The 25,824-nt window shown below is 39.0% G+C and overlaps 1 protein-coding gene and 1 non-coding gene across 21 annotated transcripts in view; both read left to right on the top strand.

Annotated features, from left to right (window-relative positions):
* Erc1 (ELKS/RAB6-interacting/CAST family member 1) overlaps nucleotides 1-25,824 on the top strand; it is a 1,605,700-nt gene that overhangs the window by 752,741 nt on the left and 827,135 nt on the right. The window lies entirely within an intron of this gene.
* Nucleotides 17,436-17,510, top strand: Trnaa-agc. The gene has a single exon. It is a non-coding gene; the product is annotated as a tRNA-Ala (tRNA).

The raw sequence follows: 25,824 nt of genomic DNA, 5'->3' as shown, positions 1-25,824 counted from the left end.
AAATGGTGGTTGTTACGGGCTGGGGACATAGGAGAAAGGGGAGTTATTATTTAATGTTTTGCAAGATGAAAAGAATTATGAAGATCAGTTGCACACAATGTGTATACTTCACAGCCCTGAGCTGCACACTTAAAAATGATTAAGATGAGCTGGGTGTGGTGGCCGTGGCACACACTTGTAATCCCAGCAGCTTGGGAGGTTGAGGCAAAAGATGGCAAGTTCAGGACCAGCCTCAGCAACTTAGCAAAACCCTGAGCAACTTTGTGAAACCCTGACTCCAAATAAAAAATGAAAAGGGCCCCTGAGTTCTCTCCCCAATTAAAAAAAAAAAAAAAAAAGATTGGGGATATGGCTCAGTGTCAAAGCACTCCTGGATTCAATTTCCAGTAGCTGCCCCCCACAAAAAAAATGAGAGAGAGAGAAAAGAAAAAATAATTACGATGTGTTGTTTTGTTTTGTTTTGTTTTTTCACTGCTGGTTATTGAATCCAAGGCCTTGCACATTATAAGTAATCATTCTACCACTGAGCTTCATAAGGTGGTAACTTTTATGTTATGTATTTTTACCATAGTTTAAAAATGCAAACACAAAAACTAGGGGAACACTTAACATTTCTCAAACTTGTTCCTGTGTATGCAACTCTCTGAAGATGATAGTATATCCAAAATCCTGCTCAGTGTAAGCTTTGAAAGGAGAGAGAGATGAATTTTTCCCTAAAGTATGTGACCAGAGAAGATAAAGCCTTGAAGAACCACAGAAGATGAAGTCGGAATCTCAGCTATGTGGGAGGATGAGGCAGGAGAACTAGAGTTCAAGACCAGCCTGGACAACTTAACAAGACCTGGGTAGGGAGGGCAAGTGAGGGGAGGGGAGTTGGAAGTTCTTAGGGGAAATAATGTGAAATGCAGGAGAGCCTGCCACAGTGTTGCTATGTGGTGGCTGTGACAGGCACTGCTTGTGTCCTGCAAAGATAATCTCAAAGCAGAAGGAGGAAGAGTGTTTGCTCATCAGCTGGAGTTGGTTCTGTGCCACAGCCAGAGGAGAATGGAAAAAGGAAAAACCATTTGTTGTGATTCTAAGAGGGCAATTACAATAGCAGGTGTTAAACAGGAAGAACCAGAAAAACAGTTCTTGAAGCCTCATTCAGCAGCTCTGGAGGGAAAAAAAAAAAAATGCCTAGAAGGGCTCAAAGACTGAAGTTTTGAAAGCAAAGATGACAGAAGGAACAATAGGCAGGTATCAGCCTGAGGATTCTAGCAGCCAGGGATAGAAGCTGAGGAGACACTGTGATATGGATCAAAGTCTCTCTTGATTCCTTGGATGCCAGGTGGTGCTCTGGCCATGGCCTTGGCTCATGACAATGAAAGAGGAGCCAAACAAACAATCAAGAGGAAACTTAAGCTTCACTGGGGTTCTGTTTCAAAGTAACTCCAACCAACTGCCACTCTGAGATGACTTCTCTCATAGCAATGTCCCAACCAGGCACTGTAACCATGGAGGCCCTATTTGATGCACAGGTGAAAACTACCTGTCTGGCTCATCAATTCAATTCACCTGATTCCCTTTTCCAGTGCGCCGCCACCCCCCCCCCCCAAAAAAAATCACCTTATAAATTTAAAATGGTGTAGGTTTCCCTGGATGTTGCTAAAGGGGATTTCCTTTAAAGTATTTTCAATGTTGTTTCCTTTCTCTAGTTTTTGTTCTTGTTGTTTTCAGTGTTCTTTTTGCATTGTGGTCAAATATTTATAACATAACAGCACTTTAACAATGTTTAAGTGTGCATTCAGTGACTTTAAATACAATCACAATGTTGCAAAACTATCACAAATATCTATTTCCAAAACTTTTTCATGACCCCAACTAGAAATTGCACACATTAAATAGGCCCCAGTAACCTGTAATCTCCTTTCTCACTCTATGAATATGCCTATTCTACTTCAGATAAATAGAATAATCTAATATTTGTCCTTTTGTGTCTGGCTTATTTCACTTAGCATGTTTTCCAGGTTCATCCACATTATAGCATATATCAGAATTTTTTTTTAACCAAGAATTGAACCCAGGACCTCATACATTCGAGGTAAGCACTCTGTCATTGAGCAAAATCTCCAGCCCCTTTTCAAATTTTGTTTTGAGATAGGGTCTTGTCAAGTTGTCTAGGCTGGCCTTGAATTTGCAATCCTCCTACCTCATTCTCCCTAGCAGCTGTGATTACAGGCCCATGCCACCATGCCTGACTAGAATTTCATTCCTTTTCAAGACTGAACCATTGTATGCATACACCATAATTAATTTATCTATTCACTTATCCATTTAGTCATCTATCCACTGATAGACATTTAAATTGTTTCTAACTTGTGGCTATTGTGACTAATGTTTCTCTGAACATTGGTGTATAGGTATCTGTTTGAGTCTCTGCTTTCAATTTTTTTTGGATATATACCTAGGAATGAAATTGCTGAATCATGATAATTCTAGGTGTAACTTTCTGAGGAACCACAGAAAATTTTTCTATAGCAGCAGCACCATTTTACATTTCTACTAGCAATGCATAAAGGTTATAGTTTCTCTAGATCTTCACCACATTTGTATTTTTATTTGTTTGATAATTGCTATCCTTTTATGGGTCTGAAGTGATAACTCATTGTGATTTTAATTTGTCGTAATGACTAGTGACAGGTCATCTTTTTATATATTTATTGGCCATCTGCATGTCTTTTCTGGAGAAATTTCTATTCAAGTCCTATGCTTGGTTTTTGTTTTGTTTTTTAATCAGTTTCAAAGGGGTAGTTCTCACTGGTGCATCAAAGGGAGTGTTTTAATCAGCTTTTTCACTTCTGTGACTGAAAGACCTGACCAGAACAACTGGAGAGGAGGAAAGATTTATTTAAGGGCTCATGGTTACAGAGGTCTCAATCCATAGACAGCAGGCTCCATTCCTTGGGGCTCCAGGTAAGGCAGGACATCATGGCGGAAGAGTGTGCCAGAGGAACCAGCTCACAAGATGATCAGAAAGAAGAGAGAGACTTCATTTGCCAGATACAAATATATACTCCACAGCCACTGCCCCAATTCCTGCCTCCTTCAGCTACACCCTACCACTTCAATTACCACTCAGTTAATCCCAATCAGGGGATTAATTCACTGATTGGGTTAAGACTCTCACAATCTAATCATTTCTCTTCTGAAATGTCTTGCATTGTCTCACACAATGGAGCTTTTGGGGACATCTAACATCCAAACCATAACAGGCTGCATCCATAGTTACACAGTGTGATAGTGACAATGCTTTGAGAAGTTATTTCAGGTTGGCAGTTGACTGAGGCTACTCTGTTAAGTGTTAGAATTTCTTTACAGTTCTGATTATTAATCCCTATCAGATATATGACTTGGAATATTTTCTCCTGTTTGATGGATTGTCTTTTTACTCACTTGATAGTATTTTTTGGTGTACAAACATTTTTAATTTTGATGAAGTCAAGTGTATCTTCTTTTTTTCTTTAATTGCTTGTGATTTGGGTGTCATACACAAGAAATTATTAACTAATCTAATGCCATGCAAATTTTCCCCTATATTTTCTTCTAAGAATTTTATAGTTTTAGCTCTTATGTTTAGGTCTTTGATCATTTGAGTTAATTTTTATATATGCTGCAAAGTATGGATCCAACTTCATTCTTTTATATGTAGATATCCAATTTTCCCAGTGCTTTTGTTGAAAAGACTATTCTTTCCCAGGTGCGCTCTCTCTCTCTCTCTCTCTCTCTCNACTGGAGATTGAACTCAGAGGCACTTGACCAGAGTCACACCCCCAGCCCTATTTTGGTCTACTATTACTCCAGCTACTACTGAGACAACCAACTCTTTTTTTTTTTAAGGTACTGGGAATTGAACCCAGGACCTCAAGCATGTTAGGCTTAGGTAAGTGCTCTACCACTGAGATAACTCCCAATCCAACAACCAACTTTTCTTGGGCATGATTCTTGTGTTCTGCCACAGAATTCAGAGCCCAAAGTAGGGGATGCCCACAAAACCCACTCATCACTCATGCATATACAACCTAGCAGTGCAGGGGGGATTCAGTGCCTCATGGAAGCAAATCTTGACCAATGGGGGCAGGAACAAGTCTTTCCTTGCATCAAGGGGGAAATTCTGGGGCCATTCTACATGGCTCCTCAGAAGGTCCTAAAGTGATAAAGTGTGTTTCCTAAATGAGCAATGTGAGAATATACCTATAAACTGGTTTTCTCTTCTTTCCCAATTTTTATTCTCCCCAGTTCCATGGGGTTACCCTCCCCCTAATACTTTCACTCAAGTCTTGGTCTCAGAACTTGTTTTCCAGGAAGAGCACAAGCTAATATATAAGCGTTCACCTTTTGATATGCTTTCTTTTGTCATTGTTATTATTTTGTTTTGTTTTTCAAAAAATAAGAACAAATTATTTCTTGCAACCAGGGATATAAGACTAAGAGGAATTTACTCTTAGGATTCAGTAGGGATTTGGCAATGTGATTAAGATAGAAACACACGGTTTCTGTATTGGACTAAAAGAAGACAAGAATCTGAAATAGCCACTCTTATTTTAAAATCACTGTCCATTGACTGGGAGTTATAATTTCTCTGTCAGTATCCTGCCTCTTTTACAAAGCATTGTTCTATTTGGAAAGCTGGTGTGATAACTTTGCAAATATAGCTATCTCCTTGCTTTATTTTTTAAAGTTTGTTTGTTTGAAACGTGTACAATACAATTCAGTGGATTTGGGTAGATTCACAAAGCCATGCAATCACCATCACTAATTTCTAAATATTTTGATCACCTCAAATAGAAACCCATATTTTTGACCAGGCACAGTGGTGCATGTCTGTAATCCCAGCAAATAAGGAGACTAAGGCAGGAGAATCATAAGTTTGAAGCCAGTCTCAGCAATTTAGCAAAGCCCTAAGCAACTTAGCAAGACCTTGTATCAAAATAAAAAAATAAAATAAAGTAAAATGGCTAGGGATGTAGCTTAGTGGTTCAAACCCCAGTATGAAGAGGAGAAAGGAACCATATTTATTAGTAGTAACTCCCTTCCAACCCCGAAACTCCTACCCTGCTCCTAGTCCCTGGCAACTACTAATCTGCTTTCTAACTCTACATATTGGCATGTTCTGAACATTTCAATGGTAATAGAATGCATCATTCGTGTGTGGCCTTTTATGTCTGGATTGTTTAATTTAGCAGAATGTTTTCAGGGCTTATTCATGTTGTAACATGTATCAACACTTCTGAGGTTCTTTCTTCCTGACCTCAATTCTTTGAGATGAGCTGGATGTCCTACAGTTCCCTTCAATTCTGACCTAATTCTTGGAGTCAGCATCGGATCACACAGGTTAAGGGCTCAGTCCCAGAGGTCTGCCTCCACTTCAGATGCCAGCTACAAATGGGGTACCCATGCTACCTGCATTTCTTCTTGGCCAACCACAAATTCATGGATTCCCATGATGTCCCATCAGGATCAATAATTCACTAGAATGATTCATAGAACTCCAAAAAGCATTTTATGTATTGCTACTAGTTTATTATAAATGATACAACTCACCAGGCATGGGGAAGTATGCCTGTAATTCCAGTGACTGGGGAGGCTGAGGCAGGAGGATTGCAAATTTCAGGCCAGCCTCAGCAATTTTGCGAGCTCTGTCTCAAAATTTAAAAAAAAAAAAAAAAGGCTGGGGGAAGCAGCTCAGTGGTAGAACACCTCTGTGTTCAATCCCCAGTACAGGAAGGAAGGAAGGAAGGAAGGAAGGAAGGAAGGAAGGAAGGAAGGAAGGAAGGAACATATAAGTGGAAGAGATGCATAGGGCAAGGTAAGGAGGAAGATGATTCTCCAGGACACCTTTCCCTCAGCATTTTAATATGTTCACCAACTGGAAGCTCCTCAACCACTATAATTTAGGGGTTTCATTGAGACTTCGTTACATAGCCATGATTGACTAAAGCATTGACTGGTGATTGAATTGAAATATCCAGTTCTTCTCCCCTCCCTGGAAGTAGAATATGGGGAATAGGGCTGACAGTTCCAACTCTCTGACTTGCACACCAGCTCCCATCCTAGACCCTGGTATGGTTGAAAGGAACTCATTATGAATAACAAATAGCACCGCTATCACTTAATGACTTCCAAGGAGTTTAGGAGCTCTGTTTCAGGAACTGGGAACAAAGACAAAATCTCTCCTTTCTCTCTCTTTCTCCCTTTTGACTTTGCAATATATTAGGCAAGTGCTTTACCATTGACCCACACCCCCAGCCCTTTTAAAATTTTATTTTGGGGCAGGATCTCACTAGGTTGCTCAGACTGGCCTCAAATTTGCCATTCTCCCACCTCAGCCTCTCAAGTAGCTGGACTTACAGGAATGTGCCACCACATCTGGCATCCAAATGTGTTTCTCACTTTAGTTCTCCCTCAGCATATATAGGCCATTGGTTCTAGGTGCCCTGCCCCCTGCCCGCCACAGTCTATATATATTCTTTGTATAAAATGATACTGTATTTGCATATAACCTATAAAATCTTCCTGTATACTTTGTCATTTCTAGATTACTTTTTTTTGGGGGGGGTACTGGGGTTCGAACCCAGGGGCACTTAACCACTGAGCCACATCCCCAGTCCTTTCTTGTTTTTATTTTGAGAAGGGTCTAGCTAAATTTCTTGGGACCTTGCTAAGTTGCTGAGGCTGACTTTGAATTCCTATCCTTCTGCCTCAGTTTCCCAAGCCACTGGGGTCACTGGGATTATAGGTGTGTGCCATCATGCCTGGCTGGATTACTTATAAACCCCAAACAATGTAAATGTCATGTAAATAATTGCTGTACTGCATCGCTTAAGGAATAATGATATAGGTGGGAAAGTGAGCACATGTTCTATATGGAAGCAATTTGGAGGGTGGGTATTTTCCCCCTGTGATTGGTTTAGTCTATGTATGTGAAACCTGGGCATATGGAGGACCAACTATCCCATAATGCTTCACTTCTTTGGATGAATAATATCCCATGGAATAATATTGTTATATGGATGCACCATTTTAAAAAAATTTTTGTACCAGGGATTGAACCCAAGGGTGCTTTACCACTGAGCCACATCCCCAGCCCTTTTCATTTTTAGTTTTGAGACAAGGTCTCACTAATTTGCTTAGGGCCTCCCTAAATTGCTGAGGCTGGCCTTAAATTTGCAATCCTCCTGCCTTGGCCTCCTGAGTCATTAGGATTACAGGCATGTGCTACCATGCCCAGCAGATGTATCACATTTTTTCCATTCCTTGGTTGATAACCACTTGGGTTGTTTCCACCTTTTGGCTATTGTGAATAGTACTGCTGTAAACACTCATGTGCAAGTTTTCTTGTAGACACATGTTTTTGTTTCTACTAAGTAAACATCTAGTGTCAAAGGATAAAATTACAATTCTAGAATCAGGCAACACTTTATTCCATAAAATAGATTAAGTGTTCCAATGGGCTGAGTAGAAAAAAATGGTTTTATACACAAAGACAGGCAGAAACAAAGAACAAAATGTGATTTGGTCGTTTCAAAGATAATTTCCTTGTAAGGCAGGGACAGGGAGACAAAACAATAGAAAAATAACTGATTGGCTAACATCAGGTTACTTTAGGTTAACTTTTTTTGTGTAAGGATTATGGCAGAGGGAACTTTATTCTCACGCCAGTTGAACTGGCCTGTTTGGGAAATGTGGCTGTTATCTCTCTAACCCCAATTTCTCAATTTCTCAATATTTCCATTCCTTGGAAGGGCAGATGGACAAGTTAGTTTCAGTTTGGTGACATGGAATTTTGCACGAGTGACTTTATTTTTATCTTAAGCACAGTCTGTGCAGGAGCTCAATCCAAAACAATGGCCTCTTATAATCTTTATTTAACTCTAGAAATTGAATTGCTGAATCTAATAATAATGTCATGGCTTTTTTGTCTTGTTTTTGTTTATTTTGTTTTTTGAGGAACCAAACTGTCGAACTACTTCCCAAAGTGCTTGTATTTTCTTTTTTAAAACTTTTTTGGATACTAGTTAGGTTTTATGTCCCAATTTACTTCATATACTCTTGAGGGAAGAGTTTCTTCTTCCCCACATCTGCCTTGTATCTATCCTAGTACCTTATACTCTAGAAGTGTTCGTGTGTGACCATGTAATTAAGACAATATTCCCTTTTTCTTGGGTGTTATTATCAGTTGGTTGATGAACTATATATAGCTTTTCTTTGCTTTCCTTACATAACAGGAGAAATTCAGGTAACTGAATCGGGGGGTAGATGGTGTGTTGATGGTGGCTGGCACGTGGTGGTGTAACCAAGAAAAGATCTGATTCTGCTGCTGCTTGATATAGCCAGTGACTCAAAGAGAAAGTGCCAAGAGAAGAAATTTAGTTGTTTAAGTTGCTGAGGCTGGCCTCGAACTTGTGATCCTCCTGTCTCAGCCTCCTGAATCCTTGGGATCACAGGCGTGTGCCACCAGGCCTGGCAAGAAAGTGATTTATTCAGTGGCTAAAGAATGAAGAAGTGAGAGCTCTCCTGGCAAATCAGCTTCTCCCCTCCAGGGAGTTGAGGAATCACAGCTATGGGATAGGAATAATGGAGGAGGGAGGGAGGGAGAGAGAGAGAGAGAGAGAGAGAGAGAGAGAGAGAGAGAGAGAGAGAGATTAAAAGACAAACACTGAGAGGTACACCAACAACCATAAGAAAATCAAATGGTGTATATAGGTAGTCAAGTATTACTACTGGGGAAGCAGGCCAACCAGACAGAAGATAGTGTGAAAAACTGGTCACTAACTACTGACAGTTTCCCCCCATTTTTCCCAACAAGAATTTTCCTGATACTTAAACTCCACTATCATTGGATAATTACAATATGTTGAAAACCATAATGACCAGATTTCTTATTTCACAACCCACAACATATGAGTATCACCCATGTACCATGATTTGACATCTCTGTATTGGAAATATAATGAGTGACTGGGGAAAGAAGCTGCCATATGTAAGGATGTCACATAGAACTTTAAATGAATAAGACATCAAGAATAAAGAAATGTGTTAATGAAAGAAAGATTCACTTTACAGTGGCATGAGTTTTTCCCATAATAAAATTGAAGAGATTTTGGCTCAAATATAAAAGGGAAGTTGTTAAACAAGGGAATGATAAAAAAAAAAAGTCTGTCTATATCAGGTCAATTGATAATATACTGTAATTAACATAATATTAGAAAATCTCTATAAAGAAGAGGACTAGAAAACAAATGCAGGGGGCAGAGTAGTGTACACATGTGGTTCCTTGACCATTTATTAAGCTGACACTATTCAAACATGATTGGATAAAACTGAAGAAATAACTGGGTGTCAAGAAGGCTATACCCTGAGGGGGTGGGGGGGCTTTCCTAAATTAGAAATCAAGAAATTTATTTTTGCTTATAGATATTTTTTAAAATACAATAAAAAATTGTTCAAAGGATATATAGTCACTTGCTCTCATTTGAGTGGGAGGGGTATTACATTTTTCTTTTCATTCAGAATTAATTCTTATATCAAGAATTAAATTTAGGGTTGGGGTTGTGGTTCAGCAGTAGAGTGCTTACCTGGTGCAATGAGGTGCTGGGTTTGATCCTCAGCACTATATAAAAATAAATAAATAAAAATAATGGCATTGTGTACAACTAAAAAAGAAATAAATATTTAAAAAGAATTATATTTAAGGTATATTGGGGTATGTAATACCTTCTATATGAAAATAATGTTCCCTGTATAAAAGAAGTCAAAACCTACACAACAAAAATATTTTCAATTTAGAGTTCCAATAAATAGAATGATATCTGATATAAATTCATAAGGTACAATGAATCCTCATTATATTTCAGTATGATATGATGATAAGAATAAAAAATGAAGATAATAAGAAGGAAGATAAGATTGTTTGAATTTGATTGTATATTTCTTTGAAAACTCCACAGTATCATCCGAAAGAGATTTATAAGTAGTAAGATATTTTAGAACGGTTTTGAACTGTATTGAGCTAATTGCATTTCAATAGACCTAAAACGACAGTTAAAAGTGCCATTTTATAATTATTTGCTTCATTAATATTCATTAAATATATCTAAAAATTAACAAAAAAGTGTAATATTTTTACTGAGGCAAGTGTAAAACTTGATTGGTAACTTCAAATAAGTGGAGAGAGAGATTTTGTTCACTGATTCTGACTTAAGAATTCATCAATTCAAAGAATTTCATGCAGAAATAATAGACTTTTTCCATGAGACATGTAAAGTTGAACGAAAATTATATGAAAGAAATAATAGAATAACTAAAACTTTAATAAGTAAGTTAAATGGGGTCAGTCTTGACTTACTCAGTATTATGAGTTAAATATTATATTAATTAAAAGAATGAAATAATGATAAATGAAAGATAAGAGAGAACCTTGAAACACCCATACACAAATTCAACAATACAAAAAAACAGATAATAGGGCTGATGTAAAAATGGACCAGGAAACCATATACTATTTAGTAAGCATTACCAAGAAACCTCATTACCTTTATTTAAAAATTATGATATCCCTACCTCACTTCATATGCTGAGGTCAATTCTAGGTAGATTAAGCAATTAAATGTGAAAGTTCAAACTATAAAAAAGTTTCATATAAAATACAATAAAATATATTTACCTGGGATGGAAAATACTATAGCTATAAAATTACAAAAAATAAAAAAAAAAACTTATCCACGCAAAGAGAAGATGATAAATTCCTATANGGGAGAGAGAGAGAGAGAGAGAGAGAGAGAGAGAGAGAGAGAGAGATTAATAAATGGGGAGGAATAGTCACATTCTTTCTGGGAACAGATGGAACTCCTTCCATGGTCTGGTGCTTCCTGTCATGGCTGCTGGCAGGTGTCTTTAGCCTTGAAAGGTGAAAAGAAAAGAAAGACCAGGCAAGTCTAGGTTAGATTAACCCTGTTTTATAGTTCTGGACAAAACATTTCTTAAATGATCAGCACATCTACCTGCAAAACTGAGTTCATTCTGACCACAAAGCTTAAGGCATAAAAGGAGAAAAACAAAGTAGCAAGGCAGAGAGGCCAAGCCTTTTCATCCTGTTCCAGTCATCCTTCAGACATCTGCAGGCCCAATAGAAGAATCAGGGTTTTCAGCAAGAGTGGCCTTCAGTCCCTGAAAAGTAACTAGGCAACTCTTATCATCATAACTCACACGTCAGAGGTATTATCTATAACAAAGCTGGTTAGAAACTAATAATGTATCACCCAGCTGTGTGACCTCCAAAATTAGTTATTTTTAAGTCAACTAAGAACAAGTGAAGCTAAGGGGTTTATTTAGGTTTTCCCTCATTAGCTGTAGAGTAAGAAAGAATAAATGGAGCCAGGGTGGTGGTGCACGCTTTATCCTAGCAACTACAAAACTAAGGCAGGAAGATAGCAAGTTCAAGGCCAGTCTCAGAAACCCAGTTAAGGCCCTAACTTAGCAAGACCCTGTCTCAAAATAAAAAAGATGAAGAACTGGGGAGGTAGTTTAGTGCTAAAGTACTCCTACAAGGGAAAGAAATTAGCTGCTAGGCAGGCACTTTAAAAAAAATTTTTTTTTTTTTTTTGATTTAAGGTGAGGCCTTTGGGAACCGATTAGGATTAGATAGAATCATTAGGGTGAAGTCCCATGATTGAATCTTAGTGACTTCTTTTTTGTTTTTTCAGTGCTGGGAATAGAACCCAGGGTCTCGCCATGCTAGGCAAACACTACAACAAAGCTACACCTCCAGCTCCCTAATGGATTTATAAGAAAAAGGAGAGACCAGAAGAGACACACGTGCATAGAGGTCCTCCCTGACTTTTGCTGTGTGGTCTCTGTGGACTCTACCTGCAAGAAGGTCATCACCAGATACAAGTCCTTAAACCTCCAAAATCTTGAATCCAAATAATCCTCTTTTTGTTTTGGTAGTGTGCTGGGAATTGAACCCAGGGCCTTTTGCATGCAAGGTAAATACTCTACCAACTGAACTATATCCCCAGCCTCTTTTCTTTACAACATATCTGATATTGTTGACAACAGCAAATGGATCAAAATACCAAATTAAACTAGACCAAAAAAAAAAAAAAAAGTGAGGGAAAGTTTATTAGCTCTATTTATCAGAATTCCTAAACTTCCAGCAGGGATGGCTCCCTGTTGTCAGATTGCTCATGCTCACGTCTTCCTGAGTCTATTGGCTCTGCTTTATTCTGTCTGGGCTTTATCCTAAGAAAGCTTCTTTCCAAGGCTTGGGAGGCTAAGACAAGAGGATCATGAATTCAAAGCCAGCCTCAGAAACTGAGTGAGGCCCTAATCAACTTAGTGAGACTCTGTCTCAAAATAAAAATAAGGGCTGGGGCTATAGCTCAGTGGCAGAGTGCTTGCCTAGCACATGTGAGGTACTGGGTTCGATCCTCAGCACCACATAAAAATAAACAAAATAAATGCATTCTAAAAATAAATAAATAAAAATAAGAAAGGGCTGGGGATATGGCTCAGCAGTTAGGTGCCCCTGAGATCAATCCCAAGTGCCAAATAAATAATGAAGAGAGAAAGAAAGCTTTTTCCACCTAGCTGTAATATGTCCCCTGGAAGTTCCCTTTGCTTCTTATTATCTCTTTCATAAAAATACTAGAAAGCAAGACAACTATCGGGAGCTAAGTTCTATTTACGAACCTGCTGATGACAATAGTAGTCTAACATTCTTTTAGGGTGGAAACTCAGAGCCATTCATCACACCACCACTTCTCTCCTCACCACAAATTCCTCTGGAAATTCTAGGCTCCACAACATGTACCTCATGTCCAAATGGCAAGCACCTACTTCTGTCTGTTCTTATGAGCAACATAGGCTGATGTCACTGTGAAGTGGTTAGAAAATAATAGTGTCTTGGGGTTCATACTTCAAAACTTCCTGCTGGTCTCTGCTTCCCTTCTTGAACTTTGCTTTGGGTCTTGCTTTTTTGCCCTGAAAGGAAACTGGTGCTGTGGGACAGCCATTCCTGGAAAAGAACATTAAGTGGTAGGTGAGAATGAACCAGTGGTGTGTGAGGCAAGCCTACCAGAGAACAACCTGAGTTCTTTCTTCAGTTGACCCAAGCCCTCCTGGTGGGGTCATAGAAGTCCTGAAATAGGGCTTAGTATTTTCCAATACAAAGGAATGAATCCCCACAATAATAATAAAATCTAGGATGTCCTCAAACTCAGCTCAGGTCAAGGATGAAGTGTGAAAGTTCTTGATTCCCTCTGCCTTCCATCCCTCTGCAACTACTTTTCTCTAATCCTCTAAAATTTTCTGAGCCAGGGTTGGGAAGAGAAGTGGACAAGACCAGAATCTGTCTCACCTCCCACAATCATGTTCCAGCAGCAAGAACTCCAAAGAGCCCTGAAATTCTCAATTTTTACTTATTTATTTATTTTAGGTATTGGGAATTGAACCCAGGGGCACTTTACCACTGAGCTACATCCCCAGCCTTTATTAATTTTTTTTTTTTTTTAATTTTCAGACTGTGTCTCTCTAAATTGCTGAGGCTGGGCTTGAACTTTCAATCCTCCTGTCTCAGCCTCATGAGTCATTAGGATTAGAGGCATTCACTACCACACCCTGCCCAAAACTCTCAATTTAAACTTGGCCAACATCAGGAAAACATACTTTTCAAGGTTAAATAAGATTTTAACAATTTGTTAGCTTAATTTTATAAATTTTAAATATTAAGTTTATAATTTGTTTTTTCATCTGTATTCGTGTCTTGGGCCACACAAATGTTAGGGACAAACTGGGTATCTTTTTTCCTTTTTCTTGTTAATTGTGGAGCTATTGTTTTATGCACTTTCATAAAGAGAAGGGGACCCAAAACACTTACATTCCTCAATTGCAACTTGAATTTGTATCACTTCTTCCTCCCACATAGGGGAAGCACTTATAGATTTAAACCCTAGCAAGCAGAGACCACTTGGAAAAGAGCACAATGTGATTGATAAATGTAGGTCTCATTTCAAAAAGTTTGTTGGGTATGAAAAGGAAGGGAAAAAAAAATCACATTAGTGTTAGTTAAGAATAGGAATGTCCCAAAGGCTGAGGCAGGAGGATCGCAGGTTCAAAGCCAGCTTCAGCAATTTTGCAAGACCCTGTCTTAAAAAATAAAAAGAGCTGGGGAGGTTGCCCAGTGGTTAAGTGCTCCTGGGTTCAATCCCCAATAAATCCCCAGCATGAAAAATAAAATAAAATAAATGCCACACCAGCAGCTGCAAGAAACCACTGCATGATAAGTAGTGGTATGCAACAAGTATGAGAGCATACCTAATGGAAAGAGTCACCTCACTGGAGGAGGTCACAGACCTTTACTTTCATTATCACATGTCCTACTCAGGAAGTGAAATTTATTATGGTGTTTGAAAATGAGGAAATCAAGTCATAAATAGTTCAACTTATGGTAGAGAATTATATCTCAATTTTTTAAAAAGTCAAGCACCTTGCCCAAGGTCATAATATATCCCTACAAGATCATTTGACCAAGACCAGATATTGAAATTGCTGGGCCCAATACAAAATGAACATGTGGGCCCCTTATTCAAATATTATGAGAAATTTCAAGACACTGATAGCAGGGCATTAAACCAAGCATTGGGCCCCAAGGTATTGTATAGGTCCCAGCCCATGAAGCTAACATGGTGAAGCTTACATGGTGCAGGTGAAGCCAGACATTGACCGAAGGCCTCCTGGTTCCCAGTGAGGTACATGAATGTCTCAAGGAGCCTAGTGGTTCTCAAACTGGAGGACAGAATTTCCATGGGTTCCTCTGATATATATTGTATGCCAGTTAAGTAATTTTGGTTGTTTTATTTTCCTTTCTTCCCTCAAGTTTGAAAAATACTGGAGCACTTGTCTTATCAAAGTCAGTCCTGGTCAGGTGTGGTGGTGCATGCCTGTATTCTAGGGATTTGGGAGTCTGAGGCAGGAGGATCACAAGTTCAAGGTCAGTCTTAGCAACTAAATGAAGCCATAAGCAACTTAGTGAGACACTGTCTCAAAATTTAAAAAAAAAAAAAAAAGTGAAAAGGGTTGGGGATGAGACTCAGTAATTGAGCATGCCTGGGTTCAAGTCCCAGTACCAAAAAAGAAAAAAAAAAATAGCCCTGGGTTGGGGATGCAGCTTAGTGGTAGAGCACTTGCTTGCATGCATGAGGTCCATGATTTTATCCCTAGCACTCCCACCCAAAGAAAAAGTAAAAAAGTTGTTGAAAGGGGTCCAGGCAAGTGAAGAGCCCCAAGAGTTCAGTTTCATTAGCTTTGAGATGAATATTCTCCTCCCTACGCCCAGTACCAGGCCTCATCTCCTCTCCACTTCCCAAGAACTTTGCTCTTTGGTATCCCTTCCCTTTCCTATGTCATTAATTCACTCCATCTCTTACCATTCCCTCACTCCTGTCCCTGTTGACTCCTCGTCTCTCTCTAGGTTTCTCCCTGTCTCTCCACTGAGAGATGGCTTTTGTCATATTTATAATTAATATATTGCTTGAGGATTAATTGAACATATGAATAGTGTTCTGGAAATTTCTACTTGATCTCTCAGCAGCATTTGTCATAATTGGGAATTCTCACCTTTTTTGGTGGGGGGAAATTTACTGGGGATTGAACCCAGGGCCTTGTGCATGCTAAGCCAAATTCTCTACCACTGAGCTACATCTCCAGCCCTTTTTACTTTGAGACAGGGTCTCACTAAATTGCCCAGGCTGCCCTGGAACTTGTGATCCTCCTGCCTTAACCTCTTGAGTAGCTGAGATTACAGGCCTGTGCCACCACACCAGGCAGAACCTTCAAGTTCCTTTCTTGGCTTCATTGATACCACAATCTCCTTGTATTCCTCTTCTTAGGTCTCTGAGCGTTTTTCCTGCTCATTTTTGGCAGGCTCCTGGTCTTCTATTCAAACTCTAATACTATGATATGTGAAGTAACTAAACCATGCAGGGCTCAGTCCCAGGACCATCTTCTCTATTTACACCGTCTTCCTACACTGATGGGTGACATTTCCATAAATAATTTAAGGAGGTGAGAACATGTGGCTATCTGAGGTGTTCCAGGCATTGAGGGAACAGCAAGCAGACCACTGGGGCTAGAGTTGAGTGAATGATGAGGAGATATGGAGGGTTGGTGGACAGATCATGCAGAACTGGAAATGGGCTACTGTAATGACGTCAGTTCTTACTCCAAGGTGAAAAGCTAATGGGATGACCAGGCTCTGACTTACACTGTACTATACTATGATCAGTCTCACATGTAAATGAGCAAATGAGTGGAAGAAAATGGGACAGAAAAGGAAATACAGACCTTAGTTAATCTGGGAACCAAGAGTCAACTAAATGACCTCTTGAAGAGAAGTGTAACTCCCAATGCACTTCCACACTTACGTTAAAGATGTAAAGACTGCTCAAGGTGCCAGCTTGCTGTAGATCTCCCCTTAGGCTTGCATGCTGCAGGAGGGGCAGCAAAGACACTTGAGCTGGGAGAGAAAAGCAGCTGGTTGCTGGTGAGACTGGAAGAGGATCCCAAGCAGCAGCTCCTTTGTCACTGGAAACCTGACCCTTTTCAGTTGAGCCAGACAATGACAGTTTTGGCCAGAGACTGTTAGGGAAAACTGCCAAGTTCACAGTCAGTCTCCCTCAGCCTAGACAGCCTCTGAGAGAGGAGTGCAGCTTTTCAATATAAAGAAATGAGACTGAGCAGAGGGGAGAACTAATATTTTTCATTAATATAACACACAGACTGTGTCAAAATGTGTTGCTAAATCGATTTTATTCTAACCATGGGAAAGCACGACTTAGCCACAAACAAAAGAGAAGTTATGATTGTGGAGTGGAGATTTTAAGAAGCTTCAAAATGGCTTCACTAGATAAACTCACCTTTGCTACCATTGATTACCTCTGCTGTATCCCTTTATTTTTTTATTTTATCTATATCTACTTACCTATCTATCCATTTATATATTTGTGTGTACTGGTTTAAACCCAGGAACTCACACATGCTACACACATGTTCCACCACTGAAGTTAACCTTCAACCCTATTTTTTTTTGTGTGTGTGTGGCACTGGGGATTGCATGCGAGACAAGTACTCTATCAACTGAGCTATATTCCCTGAGCTGGGTGCTGTGGCATATGCCTGTAATCTCAGCGGCTCAGGAGGCTGAAGCAGGAGGATAGCAAGTTCAAAACCAGCCTCAGCAATGGTGAGGTGCTAAGCAACTCAGTGAGACCCTGTCTCTAAATAAAATAGGGCTGGGATGTGGCTCAATGGTTGAGTGCCTCTGAGTTCAATCCGGTACACCCCCCCCAAAAAAGAGTAAAAATGAATATGTTCCTAGTCATAAAAATAATTCATGTAGAGTTGGAGTGTAGCTCAGTGGTAGAGTGCTTGCCTAGCATGCATGAGGCCCTGGGTTCAAGTCCCAGCACCACACACACACACACACACACACATACATGTACATGGTTAAAAATTCAAGCATTACAGAGGGGTATACAATGCTGTCTCTCAATAATATAAGCAATGTAAAGTTTTCCTAAATTCATCTACTGAAAAGTAAATATACAAAAGTAGTGATGAAAATTCTGAAAAAATAAAACAGGGCAAGATGTGATCTCAAAGATTAAAATATAAAGAAATTATAATTAGAATTTGGTAATGGCACAGGAATAGACATATTAGAGGTATAAAATAGTGTCCATAGGTAGACCCAAAATATATGAGAATTTAGTATAAAACAAAGACAGAATTTCAATAATTGGAGGGAAATAAATGGAGTAAGAACATTTAGCTTGCTATCTTTAAAAACCAAAAAAATTTGGATTCCTATCTCATTTCTTATGCCAAAACAAATCCCAGCTGGGTCACTTATTTATTTATATATTTGAAGAAATGGTGTTTTCCCGTCATTCCTATCATTCAGGCAACAGCCCAGGCTGTCCCTGAACTCCTGGGCTTAAGGGGATTCTTCTGCCTCAGCTTCACAAGTTACTGGGACTACAGACATGTGCCATCTTACTTTGCATGGATCATAGATTTAAATAAATAATAAAAAAGAAACCTAAAAGTACTGGAAGAAAACATGGGAGAATTAAAAATAAAGGGTCTGAAGTTGTAGCTCAGTGGTAGAAATCTTGCCTAGTATGTGTGAGGCACTGGATTCAATTCTCAGCACCACATATAAATAAATTAATGAATAAATAAATAAAATAAAGGCCCATCAAAAACTATAAATAAATAAGCTAAGTGCAGTGGCACACATTTGTAATCCCAGAGACTCAGGAGGTTGAGGCAGAAGGATTGAAAGTTTGAGACCAGCCCCAGCAACTTATTAAGACCCTAAGCAACTTGGCAAGACCCTGTCTCAACAATAAAAAATAAAAAGCACTAGGGAAGTGACTCAGTGGTAAAGCATCCCTGGGTTCAATCCCCAGTTCTACCACCCCAACACACACTTGCAAAAAAAGCTCAAAGCCAGCATAAAAATTTAGGGAGACCTTCTCTAAAAATAAAAAAGGCTGGGGATATAGTCAGTGATTAAGTGCTTTTGGGTTCGACCCTCAGTACCACAAAAAAAATCAAACAATCAGAAAAAAAAAAAGGCTTTCTAATGTTATAAGCTGATGTGTTTCCTCAAAATTCATATGTTAAAATACTAACTGCCCACCTCAGAATGTGAGTATATTTGGAATTAGAGTATTTAGGGTATTTAAAAAGGTAAAGTTAAAAAGAGATCATGAGGATGGACCTTAATTTTATATGACTGATGTCCTTATAAGGAGATAAGGACACAGACAACACCATGTGAAGACACAAGAAGACCACCATCTACAAGTCATGGAGAGGAGTCACAGAAGAAACCAACCTGCTGATACCTTGATCTTGCACTTCCAACCTCCAGAACAGTAAAGAAGTAAACCTGTTTTGTTTAAGCCCCTCATCTGGGGAGCTTCAGTATGGCAGCCCTAGCAAACCAACACAGACAACTAAGATCTTTTTAATATGCAAAATTCAGTATGTGAGAGAAATGATTGATAAGTTTTGCTATATAAAAAGTTTTAAATTTCTACATAGAAGTAAAAACAAACAAAACACAACAATAATAAAAAGAATCTCCAAGTTGGGCTCTGTGGCATATACCTGTAATTTCAGCTATTAGAGAGGCTGAGGCAGGAGGATTGCTTGAGCCCAGGAGTTTGAGATTAGTCTGGGCAACAAAGCAAGACTCTGTCCTCTCCCCTTCTCCAAAACACACACCTCCAAATCCAAAGACAAATAATAAGCTGGGGAAGGTGGGAAATGACATTCAAAGGGCTAATTTTATTTTTAAGAAATGATTAAAATTGCCAGATTTTCTCTCTATTCTGCTGCCTCTCCTTCCACCCTCTCTTTTTCTCTCAGTAGAAGCTAGAATTCCAGATTTTTATATCATATCTTCCATTGGTTTCATGTTGAAAATTAAATTGTCAACACTACACAGGCCAATATTATGAGAGGCTCTTAGTTCAGGGTGTCTGGTCTAGATTACCACCACAGGGGGCCTTCCTTTAGTAGGTCAGCAGGTGAGAAAGCAAAATGAGAATTTCTTAGTTATCCAGAATCATGTACTCAGGCACACATGAACCTGTGCATGCATATGCGCGTGTGCATGCACACATACACAGGCATACCCAGTTGATATCAACTCTCAGTTTCAGTACAATTTGAGGCCTGGGGGTGTTACTCATTGGTATAAATCTTGCCTAGTGAGCTTGAGGCCCTGGGTTCAATTCCTGACACTACAAAACAAAGACCAAAACCTACAAAACAACCATAAAATTTCAGTGCAGTTTAGAGATACATTCACAGAATAAAACCATTTTCGCACATGCAACATAATTTTTACTGACCTCTCCGCTGCCCAAATGGGAATCAAGCTTCACTTTTCTGTGGGAGCTGTGTCAATCACCTCCTTTTCTCGTCTCCTTACAAGGCAATGAGCCTCACCTGAGCAAAAAACAGTCTTTACAGAGCTCTCTGTTGATTGATGGCTGCACTGAGGACCTGGAATAGCTTTAAAATAACTCCCTTCTCTGTACTTTGAGCCAAATCACATTCCCAGGCAGACATAGCCAGAAGGGAAAAAGGAAATAGGAAAATATATGATCTACTCGTCTAAGAACCTCCTCCTATGAGTAAGTGTGAGGTGAAGATAGGGGTAATATGCTTGTCTGGGGGTGAGGGGAGTAATAAAAGTTCATAATTTGAATTGCTAACTATGGTTAATGTTGAGTAGTAGGGTTTGGGATGGTTTCATTTTTATTCTATATCATTTCCTGAATTTTCTAGAGTGAATTTATATTGCTTTTACAAACAGGAAAAAGAACAACTGCTATTAGAAAACATTTAGTATGTTAAGATTACCATCCTAACTAGATTATACAAACTCCCCTGAGGGGTCAGTTTTGTGTTCCTGTGTGGAGAAGGGATTCCCATACCTATAGTTTAGAATTCATGGTAGGCACTTGGTAAATCCCTTACTAACAGACATTAATTTGGATCTTTTCCAGAGCTAGTCCTGATTAAGGTCACTAGTCAAGAGATCTTTGTTTTGCCTGGGCCAGGATAACCCTCAGGGAACTAACTGGGAAGCAGATCTATGGGCTGGACATGTATTGCCCTATGTTGAGCTTATAGGCACATCATTGTTTCCAGTGGGCACACAGCCCCACAGCATGGTACTCTGGATTGTAGTTTGTTATTTGCCTTTTTTTTTTTTTTTTTTTTTTTCAAGACAAGGTCTCCTGCGTTGCCTGGGCTGACTCAGAACTCCTGGGCTCAAATGATCCTCCCACCTGAGTCTCCCAAGCACTTGAGAGACTACAGGTATGGGCTTCTGTGCCCTGCTATGTTTGGCATTATTTTAAGCTTTGATTGGTGTTTACTGGTTTACAACAGGGTTGCCAATCACAGATTTAATATTGAATAGTGTGAATATCACCCATCAGCTTGAATTTCTTTCATCTATGAAGCCTCTTCTGACTTCCTTACCTAGACATAAGGTTTCCTTCTTTTTAGTTTGATTGTACATAATTTTTACCTCTGCATCAATCATCACTTTCTAAATTGATACTATACTTACCTATGTATGTATCTTATCTCCTTTCCTAGACTGTTTCCTGAGATCCAGATCTATTCTTCAGTTACTTTGTCTTATAATAAGATAACAGCTACCATTGATCAAGTAGTTACTCAAGTACCAAGCTCTTTACACAGACAATTCTATTTAAAACAAATCCTTCCCATGAAACAAGCATTTTTATCTTCATTTTACTGAAAATTATGGTTTTCATTTTCAGTTTTTTATTGAAAAACCTGAGGACAAGTATAAAGTCACTTGGCCACTAAGTAATAAAGTCTTTTTTCTTTTTCTTTGTGGTACTGGGGATTAAACCAAGAGACCCTCTACCACTGAGCCATATCCTAGCCTTTTTAATCTTATTTTGAGACAGGGTCTTTCTAAGTTGTGGAGGCTGGTCTCAAACTTTTGATGCTCCTGTCTCATCCTCTTGAGTCACTGGGATTTTAGGTGTGTGCAATTGTGCCCATCAAGTCTATGCTCTCAACTACTGGGCCCTCAAATCCTTCCATAATGCTTCCTACATACTCTAAGCAATAAAGATGCTGTAAACATCTCTTTAATGGATTCATGAATCAGCTGGTGATACAAGAATTTTGTAGACCATCCCACTTCAGATATCTCTTTTAACCTCATAGCATTTGAACAGTTAAGGCTGTAAAAGATTCAGGAGTAAAATCAGTATGACCATTATCAAATCAAGTTCTACCAAGACTAACATTAGCAACATTATAATTAACCTAAGACACCACTTCACAATCCCATAAAGACCAGGCTGAGTCTCACTTCCTATGGAGGAGAGGTTCCACATCGCAAGGAATTAGATTACATAACTCTTTGAACCTTGGTGTTTGTGTTAGGGGCAGAGGGCAGATGTACATACTTTGTGTGGTTATTATGTGATTTAATGAGATACTGTGAAGGACCTAGGTCAGTGCTTGGTACCCAATAGGAACTTGCCATTCTCTGGTGAGAAGGAATTACCCTCATTCCCACCTTGCAGCTAAGTTGAAAGAAGACAAAGCCAAGAGGAAAGATGAATGTATGACAGGTGGCACTACAAGAGAGGTTAGTCAAATTCCCTGTGGTGAAGTGGTTGTGAATCAGAGGTGTCAAGTCCACTCCCAGAATTCCACAAAGCAGCTTCCAGACTTGCAAGAAAATTGTCAGGAGAGGGATAAATGAGAAACCTCATAGAAGGAGAAAGTAGTTATTCCTCACAGAGTGAAATTGGGTCTTAGAATCCCTTCTCTGTAATGAATATTTTATTGGACAGGATTGGGTTAGTTTAAGGGTATTCAAAGATCTACAAATCTCCCTGGGTCATCTGTACTTAAATAAGGAATGGGAAGATAAATTGCAGGCACCTGCCAGTCTGATCATCCCACTCAACATAACCAACCCGGAAAAATTCCTCTCTCATTCCAGAAACTGCTCGTCCATCTCCTGCACATCTGTCTGGAAAAAGGCAGACCAGTTCTCATTTTTCCCAAGCAGTAGGAAAAAGTCAATTTTAACAAAGTTTCAAGTTTGTTCTAAGAATCTGGACAGTTACTTAAGAGATGTTTCAACAACCTGTGTCTTAAGTAAGGCTCTTCAGAAAGAGAACTCTAGACAAGAGATGTGCATGCAAAATTGTTTTTTTTAAATTAATTAATTAATGTATTTATTTTTATGAGGAGCTTAGAGTGGCTACACCTGTAGGGAATAAGGGACTCAGAAGGAAGAAATTAAACTATAGTTAGGGTTCCTGCCCATTGTGTGGAGCTCTGAAAGGCAGTGCACATTTGCCCGCAGTGAGGCAAAGTGCAGGCCTTTTATATTCCCTAGTGACCAGTCATTTGATGTTGGTTGCCCCCAGGGAAGGGGTATAACCTTGTGCAGGGTAGCTCCCTTGCTGAAGCCATTCCCAGAGAGGTGTTGCAGCTGTGAGAATCCCAGTATTTCCAATAACCTGCTGGGTAGCAGTGAGTCATGTTTAAAGTTTTAAATCTAAGAGAAATTTTGTTGCTCTCCAGAGGGTAGTAAGAGGGGAGTAATGGGAAGAAGATGGAAGAACCTCATCTAGAAGCTGAAATTAGGAAAGGGGAGGGGAAAGGGATGTATTGGTAACTTTCTGCATTAGACATGGGCAGAGCAAGGGCTGAATGACCCTAGAGCAGAGGGCAGCCATGGTGGTAATAATTTTTTATTTATTTATTTTTATTTATTTATTTATTTTTATTTATTTTTTAGTTGTAGTTGGACACAGTACCTTTATTTTATTTATTTATTTTTATGTGACGCTGAGGATCGAACCCAGGTTCTCACATGTGCTAGGTGAGCACTCTACCTCTGAGCCACAATCCCAGCCCTGGTGGAATAGTTAATAGAGAAATCTGTGTGTCTCTTTTGGAGTATAGAAAGTAGGTAGGGGGAATAAGAGTGATCCAGTAGCCTGGAGTCATCCACTGCACAGTGTAGAAACTTAGTAAATTTTTTTTCCCCCTGGTGCTGGCGATAGAACCCAGGGCCTCATGCATGTTAGGCAGATGCTGTACCACTGAGCTACATCCCAAACCCCAACTCTAAAAATGTCTTTTTAAATTGAATTGCATGGCATTGGCTCAGGGATCCTGACTGGGAGATTCATTGACTCTCTTTGAAGAAAGTAGGCAAATTTTCTTTTTTTGGTACTGGGGATTGAACCCAAGGATGTTTAATCACTGAGCCACATCTCCAGGCTTTTTTATTTTTTATTTTGAGACAGGGTCTTCCTAGATTGCTTACAGGATCACTAAATTGCTGAGCCTGGCTTTGAATCTACAATCTTCCTGCCTCAGCCTCTGGAGCCACTAGGATTACAGGCATGCACCACCACACCTGGCCTCGTAGGCAAAATTTTCTTGAATACAAGCACAAATATGCCCACCTTGATTTAATCCTACAGGAGTCTAAAAGTTTTACTTTGTCAAGTCCTTGGATGAAAAGAAGATAAAAGTTTATTAGGGGGCTGAGGTTGTAGCTCAGTGGTAGAACGATCGCCCAGCTTGTGTGAGGCACTGGGTTCGATCCCTAGCACCACATAAAAATAAATAAAATAAAGATATTATGTCCATCAACAACTATTTTTTTAAAAAAGTTTATTAGACCTTGGCAAAAAAACACAAACACAAAAACCTCAAACAACAATGTCAACCTCACACCATGGTTTCTTCTGTGGTGGATTCCTATACACCTATAGCACTTTCATTGTATATATCACAGAATCTGTTTTATATTAAATAACTTTTTAATTTTGTTTATTTTTAAGTTGGGGTCTGGGGCTGGGTGTGTAGTTCAGTTGTAAAGCATGTGTTTAGCAGGTACAAGTCCCTGGGTTTGATCCCTAGGACCAAAAATAAAAATAATAAAATAACATAAGTGTCTTGACTTTCCCACCAGGTTGTGAATTCCTAGAGAAGAGGGTCTAAATATTTATTCCTCCTTCTTGCCTCACAATGAAGGATGATATTCGAAATAGTTAATATATGAGGCTAAGGCGAGAGGATTACAAGTTGGAAGCCAGCCTCAGCAAATTTGCAAGGTATGAAGCATCTTAGTGAGATCCTGTCTCAAAATAAAAAATAAAAAAGGTTGGGGGGATGTAGATAAACAGTAAGGAAGCCCTGGATTGAACCCCTAGTACAAACAACAACAACAACAAAAAAGGTTTAACATCCAGTACAGCAAAGGCCCAACTAATTCAAGTGGACCTAGGTCTTAAGTAATTCTTATGTCCACGCTAGTGTGTATAGCTGAATGTTTGTTCTCATGGAGAAGGTATCCAATAAACAATGGTTGACTTGAATTTCATTGTCTTAGTAGTCCTGGCTTTGACATATAATAAACTTATCTTAGAAGTAAGGTGGCTTTTCTTGCCAAAATATGATCATAATCCTTTTTTCCTTCTTGATCTAGATTCAATAGGAGTTTGTGAATAACTCTGAAGAGCTTTGCAAGAAACAGGACACTCCATACCTATGTTATCCAATATGGTAACCACAAACCACATGCCAGATAAAATATCAGATTCCCAGTTAAATTTGAATTTCAGATAAAAAAGAATAGTATGATTGTGTTGTAGTATAATTGTAGCATAATTGTGTTGCTTGGGGTTTTCTTAAACTACAAAATTATCTGTTGAGTATCTGTAATTTATTTATTATTATTATTAATTAATTTATTATTATTATTTTTTTGCAGTACTGGGGATTGAACTTCGGGTTGCTCTACCCTTGTGTTACAACCTACTCTTTTTTATTATTTTAAAAAAATTTTTTTAGTTGTAGGTGGACATAATACTTTTATTTTATTTACTTATTTTTATGTGGTGCTGAGGATCGAACCCAGTGCCTCACACATGCTAGGCAAGCCCTCTACCACTGAGCTACAACTGCAGCCCCTATTTATTTATTTATTTTTGAGACAAAAATCTTGCTGAGTTGCTGAGACTGGCCTCAAACTTGAGATCCTCAGGAAAAACCAGGAGTAGGAGGGTAGATTATGAACTGAAACTGAATTCCATGCATGTATGAGTTTGTTAGGATGAACCAAACTAATACACATAACTATATAGTTCTAATTTAAAAAAAATAAAAACAAAACAGACT

The sequence above is a fragment of the Marmota marmota genome, unplaced genomic scaffold (assembly GCF_001458135.2).
Source record: "Marmota marmota marmota unplaced genomic scaffold, marMar, whole genome shotgun sequence".
Lineage (NCBI taxonomy): Eukaryota > Metazoa > Chordata > Mammalia > Rodentia > Sciuridae > Marmota > Marmota marmota.
The sequence above is the reverse complement of the archived record's forward strand: the minus strand, read 5'-3'. Positions and strand labels throughout refer to the sequence as shown.